The sequence below is a fragment of the Ostrea edulis genome, chromosome 7 (genome assembly GCF_947568905.1).
Source record: "Ostrea edulis chromosome 7, xbOstEdul1.1, whole genome shotgun sequence".
In the NCBI taxonomy this organism is placed as follows: domain Eukaryota; kingdom Metazoa; phylum Mollusca; class Bivalvia; order Ostreida; family Ostreidae; genus Ostrea; species Ostrea edulis.
The window spans coordinates 10873458-10883832 of NC_079170.1; the positions used below are offsets into that span (position 1 = coordinate 10873458).

At 35.5% G+C, this 10375-nt stretch overlaps 2 long non-coding RNA genes across 2 annotated transcripts; one reads left to right on the plus strand and one right to left on the minus strand.

Moving 5' to 3' along the window:
* The first annotated feature begins 1278 nt into the window (after nucleotides 1-1278).
* On the plus strand, nucleotides 1279-4804 carry LOC125655725 (uncharacterized). The gene is made up of 3 exons (XR_007362849.2): nucleotides 1279-1432; nucleotides 3873-4045; nucleotides 4582-4804. It is a non-coding gene; the product is annotated as an uncharacterized LOC125655725 (long non-coding RNA).
* LOC130047796 (uncharacterized) lies at nucleotides 2008-10374 on the minus strand. The gene is made up of 6 exons (XR_008796611.1): nucleotides 9034-10374; nucleotides 8611-8706; nucleotides 7099-7316; nucleotides 4862-6017; nucleotides 4527-4682; nucleotides 2008-3398 (listed from the first exon to the last, which is right to left on the minus strand). It is a non-coding gene; the product is annotated as an uncharacterized LOC130047796 (long non-coding RNA).
* Nucleotide 10375: the final 1 nt, after the last annotated feature.

Sequence of the window (10375 nt, forward strand, 5' to 3'; positions counted from 1 at the left end):
AAGTTTTAAATACCCATCCAAGCCACCCCCTTTTTCAAAAAGTTTTAGCTCAGTTGTTCTGCTGCTAGCCTTTTATCTTTTCAGGTACAGCATCAATGAAAGCTTCCATGCATTTCACAAAGTCACAGTGGTATCAATTTAGTGGTCGTCAATGAACGGTGTGAGGCCAAATCGTCACCTTCAAGTTAGTTGTGAAATATACGTTGACTGTTGATGATGGTTGAATGTTGATTTGACAGTTTTATTTAATTTTATGTAAATAATAAAGAGTTGAATACTTGTGTGTTGTATGTGTCGGTAGCATGATTGAGATCAACCCTAGATGTTACTTGCCCTTTCGGACGACGCATAATATGTTGTTGGGGGTGAGCCCTGTTGTTCGGCGACCCCACAGTTGTTGTTTCTGACCACTGTGGCCAATATATTCCATGCAATAAACCCATACATTTACATGTGTTTTTATTCTGAAAGAGACAATGGTGGTGAGACAGATACATCTTTGATAATAAGTATGAAGTTAGATTATTTGCATCAAGCAATCAAAACAGTAAAGATGTATCTAAGATGTGTTTATTATATAAACTTCATAAAAACCTTTACATATTCCGGTGAATTCATGTCCCTGGCATCACGTTGTATTAATGTACATGCATAAAGTTTGTAAGCTTATATACTAAAGACCTGTGATTTTCACTTCCGATGGCAGGTGCTTGTGAAATGTCTATGATGTAGCTCCAAATGTAATACCTTTATATGCTTGTAATACTGTTTGGGCGCTCGCTTCGTGTTGGACTAAGCTCTATTCTTGATCCCTGTGCCGCATCAATCTAAGGCGTTTCACATGGATAGTAACTGTTCCTTCAACAAGTGCCCAGTATAGTATTAAAAGTGAAAGTAATATGTCTTTTAGATGTGATCTTGAAGCAAAGATACCGTATCACGGTAGGCGTTAACACGGTATATTTCGGTAGCTCAAAAGAACTGATTCACAAACCCCAAAATATGGCCTTTAAAGTATATAAAATTTAACGTAAATGTTGAATATGAGTATTGGTGTCATAGATACGTATCAGGTTCCAGAGTTTAAAAAACAAGTTAGGTTTTAAGAATAGGAAAGCTGTATACATACTAGAATCGGATATGGTTACCTAATTTTGCTATTTTTTATGAAAACTTATTATTTTCAAAGTTTTTCCTACAATGGTCTCATCTCTTAATTTAGCTTTTAAATAGAGTCCTTCACGGTAACTGCGGAGCTGCTCCCCGCGAATGCGCATAAATACTTCCGCAGGGCAAGTTTCTTTTCACGGAAAACGATTCTTTCATTTTAATCAACTCGTAGATCTTGCAATAGTACATTGGTGCAGTGTGTACAGGTTTTCTAATCGAGACGCTGCTGGAGGAGAAGAGAAGGGGAGAAGTTTTTTTCCTGGTGAATTGAAGGATATTTGCTTCATTTTCATTCGAAATTCATATCAGAAACGTAGACATATGAAGGAGAGCTGTAAGGTTAAATGATCGCTAAATGGATTCCACTTTGTAAAATAAATCCCAGACGACATTTTTATAGTTGCCACACACAAGTACAGATCTTTACATATGATAAATTCTATGCAGGGGAGGTTGCTTCATAATTTTTATCATATAGACAGTGGCTAAGATACACTGTTAAAGTATGTTTACTTGAGTTGAACTTATGTATGTATGCATAAATGTACAATAAATTTTAACTTTGTATACATATCTAATTTTAAGATTTCCTAACGATGCACATAAACATCGAAATTGGTTGGGGGACACTGCATATGTATGGATTTGTACCCAATGAACATTCCTATATGTGTGTTCTAGGCACTTTGTTTCTGGTTGGCACATAATCCCTAGAATGAGAATTATTTTCCCACCATGCTCTCATAAGGAGATACCCGTTGATGTAGAAAGGCAGAACCAAGCAACCAGAAGGAATATTCAAAAATGTAAAACGTATATCATAAAAGAAACTAGTCGATTTATAAAAAAGATTTAATTCAATGCTTAATACATGTATATAACTATATATATGCACGTATTTATAAAATATCATGATAAAATTAGCGTCTAATACGCCAGTTTTGAGATACGAACTCTTCTGTGTAGGAGGTGCATTTAGTGAAACTTTGAATGACGAAGTGGGACAGAGTGGACCTACAGTCAGCGAGGAAGATGACAAAATGTATTAAAAGCGGCTTCTCTTTTAATATGCAAATGTGGGAAATACAATATACTATCGAAAAAAATGTTTTATTTAAGTGGAAACATAAAAACAATGTCATATTTGCAAGTAATGTCTTAGATATGGTACTTATGACCAATGAAATAACGTGATATGATAAGAATTCTATGTATTTAATTACTTCCTAAATACTTATAACTTACTTAGTTTGTGTATCAGTCGAATTCGGGTGATCTAAGAGTGTATGAGAAACTTACTGAGTACATTCACTTACGCAGTGATGAATATTAGTCCCACTCCCGCGTGTAAACAAATTGTTTCGCGCCTCACTATATACGAGAGTTCTCCAAAGGGAAATAACTCGGGTGTATCTCGAAACCGGCGTATAATAATAATAATTTTTTTTTATCATAAGACAGTAATTCAAGTAAGTGATTAATTTAGAATTTTAAACTGAAAAAATTCAACTTAAGTAGTATTATTTGATTTTTCATTATGCAACACACATACTTTATCTACAATTTTAATGATACACATGCATAAAGTATCCCAAAACCAGGTGAATTTGTTTATCGTTTTAGTCGATTAACTTCTGCTTCATACTTAGATATTTTATTGAAAGTAGACATTAACGGCAAACTGACAACTCAACTGTATGACAAACGGGATGATTTCAGCTTCTCCATCGTCAACTTCCCACATTTATGTAGCAATATTCCATTATCACCTGCATATGGTGCTTATATATCTCAACTAATTCGATATGCAAGAGCTTGTTCTGGGTATAGTCAGTTTTTAAAACGAGGTAAGCTACTGACAAACAAGTTGATGGTACAGGGACTTCAACGGTTTCGATTGAGGTCGGTGTTTCGCGAATTCTGTAGTCGTTGTGGCGATCTAGTTCGTCAGTACGACCTCGCGTTGGGTCAGGTGCTGTCTGGCGTGTTTCGTGCCGATTGTTGAGCCGTTCTTGGTGCACTGGTTTTGACTGCGGATGGCTCCGTTTGCCTGATCGGGATGTGGGTCTCGCGGCGGGTGTGGCCGGTCGGCGGGGGATGCTTGCTCCTCCTGGGCGCCTGATTCCACCTCTGGTGTGTCCAGGGGTCCGTGTTTGCCCAGCTGTCTGTTTTGTATTGCTTGTGTGAGTTGTTGGATTGATCGCTGTTCGTTGTCTTCGCCTTGCATTCTTTAAAGAATATTTAGAAATTCATTATTATCATATTCATGCATGACTCTTGTACTTATTTGTAGTAAAATGTAATCATTTTAAAATTGTACAAGATGTCCATGTATATTTACATACAAAACAAATATTCCCTTTGAAAAAGAGGCGACATATTTGTTTTTTTCATGTGTCGGTCTCTCTGTCAGTCTATCGGTCTGTAGACCAAGTCTTATCCGCTCAATATCTCAAGAACCCTTTGCTTGACATACATCAAACTTTGTGAACTGGTACACCTTAAACAGTAGATAACCCTATTGATTTTGGGGTCAGATAGTCAAACTTCATTCCACTCTGGACAAAGGAAGACATTGTCCGCTCAATATCTCAAATTGTTTTGGCACAACTATCAATAAATGATACGTAACCCTGATCAATTTTGCACCATTGGGGGCAGACATGTTTCTGAAACATATCTTGTTGAATTTATATCTGCAGCTACCTGTTGCCCAAGAGTGAAAAGATGGTGTACTGGAGAGGTACTTATGCTACCCCCGGTGAGAGGGCCCGACCTAAACGTCTGATGTCATTGGAGCCTGTAAATCAGATTCTAGCCATATTGATGAGACAGAAAGTTGGATTGTATCTTGAAGATATTGCTGATTGCTTTGGTATGTAAAACTTATACGGTACCAATTTTGATGCACCAGATGCGCATTTCGACAAATAATGTATCTTCAGTGATGCTCAACCGAAATGTTTGAAATCCGAAATAACTATGAAGTTTTAGAGCTAAATATAGCCAAAAACAGCGTGCCAAAAAAAGTGGAGCCAAATTCGTGCAAGGATAAGAGCTATGCATGAGGGAGATAATCCTGAATTTTGAAATAAATTTAAGCTAGTAGCATTGTCATGGAATGTTTTTGTTTTTGCAAAAATAATTAGAAAAGTTTCATACTTTACATGTAGTAGGATTTATACATAACTACCATACTGTTCAAAATATGAAATGTTAGGCTCGAGGTTTTAGGATACAGATAAAGTAATTAAAAGCATATTAAGGAGTGCCGACTGGGACCTATTTAAAGGAACATTTATTCGTGTTTTCATTTTTTCCCAATTTAAGAGTTATTTTAGATTGTAAAGAAATACTTGTTTAGAAATCAAGCAGCTTTGTTCATCAAAATCTGTCCTGTTCACATTGTAGACAGACTTTCTCTTCAGATAAGACCAGAGCTATCATCTTTTTTCTACAGGATTCTCACCTGTTAGGAGCCTCGTCGAGGATATTCCACATCTGAGTCATGCCTGAAACATGAACATTCATGAATTATCAATTTCGTGTGCATATGATTTGCACTTTAAATGATTAAATGTGTTTGTCATTAAATATGCAATTAATCAATAAGATGTAAAGTGACATGGGATAATTATTGTATTGATTTTTTATGTCAGTGATGCTGATTGAAATGCAAAATAATGGTTACCAGTTTTGGGAAACAACTCTTTTAGCAGCTTTAACTGCTACATGGAGTTGGCCAGGTGAAAACACCTTTGATCAAGATGACATATATCAACGTTGATTCTTTTCCTCTTCCTGAACTCCACCTCCCATTCCTCACTCAGTTTGGTCAAAGCTTCCCTCATTTAAATAAGCAGAGGCCAAAATTCCACTCCTTAAGGGGCTTTGGTTCCATCTTCATTGGTCTTTGTACACGCCACAGGCTGTCTTTTGATGTTGAGCTGTTAGAACTTAAGGACATGCGGGACGATGTGGCCAAAAATAACTAGTCAATAAATATTTTTCTTTTTTAAATGAAGCATCATCAGAATGTCCTTTACAATGTTTATAAATTTTATGGCCACTTTCTAAGTATACAAGGGAGATAATAAGCTTTGAATTATCCCCCTTATCGAAATTTGTGAATTTTTCAAGATCATTCCGATTTTCAATTAAAAAAATAATTTGATAGAATTTTTGCATATATCTTTTACAATAATCTTTAGAATATATGCAGAATATAAAATTAATAATAATAACATGCTTAAACATAACCATATAATAAGAAATTGGGAAAATTTAAGGATTTGGAGTGGAAACTCAAAAACAGGGTAGTCCAGATACTAAATGAAGCACTGCTAAAAAAAACTGTCAATAATTTTTTTGCAAACACTGCAATTAAAAGCTATTCATATACCTAACTTCCTGTAGCAATATGAAGGTATGAAGCTAATCTTGATTTTGAGGTTATACATTGATATGTTCACTTGGGGATAGGGTTGGCGAAATATTTTTATTAACAACTTCCAAGCTTATATTCTTTTCATCTACAACTACTGTTAAAAGTAATTGTGGAGGGGACAGTGTCAATTTATTTGCACTACAATTTAAAACAAAAATGCTCAAAGGGGATTTCTTTACTATTGTCTGCTATGTATTTGCAAGCTTCTATATTTCCATTTTCGCATGCTGTATGAAACGAATATTTCAAATCCTCCGTTCGATAGCAAACACAAACTTTCCTTCAACTAGGAATTGCAAAATGTTTTTGTTTCCATTCTTTGCGGCATACTGTAATGCATTCCAATCCATCTTGTTCTTTGTTGATGAGAACTCAACAGCCGCAAAAGTAGTACATGAACCTGTTGGTATAAGTTCAACAAAATCAGCTTGTACATACCACAAATAAAGCTAATATTTTGAAACAAAAATATTCCAAAATCAGAGCATTTTTGTTGCTCTATTTGGAAATCATTATCCACCATTATTAAGTCAACTGTACATTGAGCAATGATCAGTCAGTGTCTTTTCCAAAGTCGAACATTCATGATTGTTCTTAAAACAAGTACATGGGCATGAGTGAAAACGTGAAGATAAGGAACAGTGATCAATGTCATAAATCGTACAAGCAATACCAAATAGAGAGTTGGACAAACACGGATCCCTGGACACACCAGAGGTGGGATCTGGTGCCTAGGAGGAGTGAGTAACCCCCTGTCGACCGATCACACCCGCCATGAGCCCTGTATCTTGATCAGATAAACGGGATTATCCATAATTCAAAATCAGTGTGCAAAGAACGGCCTAACAATCGGTATGAAACACGTCAGACAGCATTTGACCCAATGATAGGTTGTATTGGCAAAGTAGATTGATATAACGACCATAGAATGTGCGAACTGTTGACTTTAAACGAGATTGTTGGAACCCCTGCACCTGCGAGAATAGATTGTTAGATACAATATGAACATGTGCATTTCGAACAATCACCCCCACCGCTAAAGTGTTTTGAAATAATGTTTATTTTGAAATTTTCATACCCCTTTTTTGAAGTGCAATGCCGTTATGTATTATACATCGACCTATATGCAATTACATTTAAAAGTAGAAAAACATAGCTAAATTTCTGTATCGCGTCAGCCAAGAGGTTTTGACTGGATTTCTGAGTTCCTCTGTGTAAAAATTAATGTCGTATTCACGTGAAAATGGTTGTTTGGATGTTAAAGGAGCTTCCTTATCTTTGAAATCCGGAGAAAAAGGACTTGCGCACAAACTAAGGAAAGTGTTTACAACTGTTTCATGAAATTCTAAGTTCCGTTAATTTGTTAGTGAATGTCGTCTTTTTCATCTGCCCATGCCAAATGTATTTATCTTACATAGAGTAAAAAATACATCAACATTATTGAAAAAATATAAAAATATATACGAATTATAAAATGACACCTAATTGGTGACTCTGTTCCACGTTCTTCTCCATTTTCTGCTGTCTTCTGTAAAACCACCAAACCAGGACCATAGGTACGATGAGGTATAGTGCTAGGAGTATGATAACCACATAGGTTTTCCCACTACTTTCTCTCTCATATTGGGTAGTTTTATAGGTGGTCTGATACTGAGTGTGGTTATAGGTGTTGTTTACAGATGTTGTTTCGTTGGAGAGTCTGGAATGAAATCATATTTGAACACAGTAATCATTATGCCTTAAAAGGTATTTTATAGAATGTGTTCAGTGGCGGATGCAGAGGAGGAGGGGGGGGGGGTTTCCGGGGTTTGGAATCGTCAGAAAATTGTGCTAAGAAAAGGTAAAAATAACGCATGATGAGGGTGGGGCCCCATTTGAAAACCAAAATTAATGGTAGACGCCACCTTCTCAAAAATTTATTGATACATGTAGATATATTTTAGAAAACGTCTCACTATTATAACCACAACGTAAATTTGTGCATTTTAAAATATATATTTTTTTTCATGAGCTATACAATTTGTTTTCAATTTTTTTTTTTACAGATCATTCCGACACGGCTCCTTTTTGCATTTGTAAGCTAAGCCTATGCAAAATTGTAATTTAACATACTCAAATATGATTTTTTGCCTACTTTGTACGTAACGTCGCTCTGTTGCCTTAGATATGGTGGTCTTTAATTAGTATTTTAGTTATTTGTAAAAAAACAAACCCACACACTTGTAAAGTTACGATACATATTCTAGTTATTTTTAAAAACACACTCATGAAATTACGTTATATATCTTAATTATTCTAAAATCTTCAAAACAAAAAATAGTTGATGTATTTAAAAAAAAAAAAAGAAAGCAAGTGAAAAGTACTTATCCCCCCCCCCCCCCATAAGGGTATATTAGCAATACGAACGAAGTTATCCATGGAAAAGTGAAACACACTGTATATAGATTATTGAACATTCGTTGCGGTATTTAGGTAATTGTTTTTTATTATTAATATATTCGATCATATGGAGAGCCAAATTAACATAAACTCAAACAATGAAAGATATCTTTAATTATTAGAAGATATCACCCATTCATTTGATGCGTGCAATAATGGAATTAGTGATATCTCCAAATAGTCAAATCAAATGAAGTCATAAAATCAATTACTGCTCTCATCGGCTGAATTGATGCACACCATAATTGAATTAATGCACGCATCAATTGAATTGATGAAAGTAATACTTGATTTTATGAGCGCATTGATTCAATTGAAGAGAGCAATATTTGATTTTAGGCCCATATTAATTGAATTGATGAGAACAATAATTGAATTGATGCACGCATCAACAGCAATTTATTAATTTCAGAAAATATACGATAGATAGCACAACACTCCATATCGTAAATAAACCCCTTCTTTGGGTAGGAAATAGTACCATCAAACGTGAGATCCGCTTTGAACATTTTATGGATCCGCCCATGCTAACAGTACAATATTATACTTCTTACCTTGTCACAATAAGTTGAATGTTGGTATCCTGACAATTCGTGGAGAAATTGACAACTTTCGCTTCTTTAGTAAGGATTGTAGTTTGGTTAAGAGCTCTGAGGATATATGGATTTGAAAGCAATTGGGATAATATACATCTCCCGAGATATTTTTACTCTTGCTATTCCCTTAATATTGCAGGTTGTTAATCGACGAAAGTATACGTACAAGAAATAACAATTATTTATATTATACTTTCATGTAATTCATCTGACTCTGATTGGTTGAGAAACATTTGATTAAAAATACAGTCACTCTCTGGATGGTAATACCACGCCCTCCTGAGTGATAAAACGTAGCAACAATCAACATCCTTGACAACGGGTGGAATTGAAATAAAAGAAATTGTCTGCACGAAATTAAATTAAGCACAAACGGTTCACCCCATAAAACCCCCAAATACGGCGAGTAGAGTCTGTCAGCCTACATCCACCACGGCGCTGCTGCGGGCATGAAGTGCGCTACCGAAATAGTCGTGTACAGACACAGACGTGGGTGTATGCTGATAAACTCTGTTAGATATGACACTTCGTAAAGATTGCCAACTAATATTCCGTATAATGTAATAGATACTGCATGCGAGCAAGGGTGAAATTGGAAAATGTTACCCGTCGAAAAACCACTGTCAACCCCGGCTTCACTTCGGTCGACAATGGTTTTTGCGGGTTGACAATTTCCAACGTTGCTCTAACTTAGATGTACTATCTATATAATATTACACATGACAAAATTGAAATTAAACAAAAAATGTTGCAGAAACATGTTTGTCCCACTTAATGCAAAATTGAAAAGGGTTATACACATCTTTCATTTTATTGATGGTAGTACCAAAACAATTCAAGATACTGAGTGGACAATATATTCCTATGTCTAGAGTGGCTTGGTCTTTCACCATGTTGCCTCACAATCAATGGGGGACATCTACTCCCTACCAGTGTACCAAGTTTGGTATCAATCAAGCAAATGATTCTTAAAACATAGGAGCCAATAATATATTACTATGACCAGTTTGACCTTTGGCATTTGACCAACATTTTTCTTACGATATACCATTGTACGAAGTCTGATGTCTGTCAAGCAAAGAGTTCTCAAGATATTAAGTGGACAGTATTTTCCTATATCCATAGTGGATTAACCCTTGACCATGTGACCTCAAAATGGATAAGGATAATTTAATTCTTAAGATGAACTAGTGTATTAGAATTGATGAATGTCAAGCAAAGGCTTCTCAAAATATTGAGCGGACAGTATCTTCCTATACCCGTTGTGACCTTTGCTCCTATGACCTCAAAATTAATAGGGACCTTTTCTACTCAGAACAAACCCACATATGAAATAACATTACAATCACGTGAATGGTTCTGAATATAGTTTATAGTATCGGGCGGACAACATGTGGTCTACGTCCATGACACCTCATCACCGTTCTGGTGTTTCTAGTGGTCCATGTATGCCGTTATCTCAATTTCATATTCACTATAGGATTGATGACTGTTAGTTAACTTTACCTTTTCATAAAAACTAATGTATTCCAAGTGTTATCAAACTTTCCACATTTAGTGATGCAATATACGTTATAATTCATTCGCATAATTATACTGATCGTTATTTTCACTTTCTCACCGATAACTTTAAACTATCACAAGGTATATAAGCCCGGATACATAACGAAGAAGTACAGTTTCGTAACATGGAATATTGGTGAGATAAAAATAGGAATGCAAA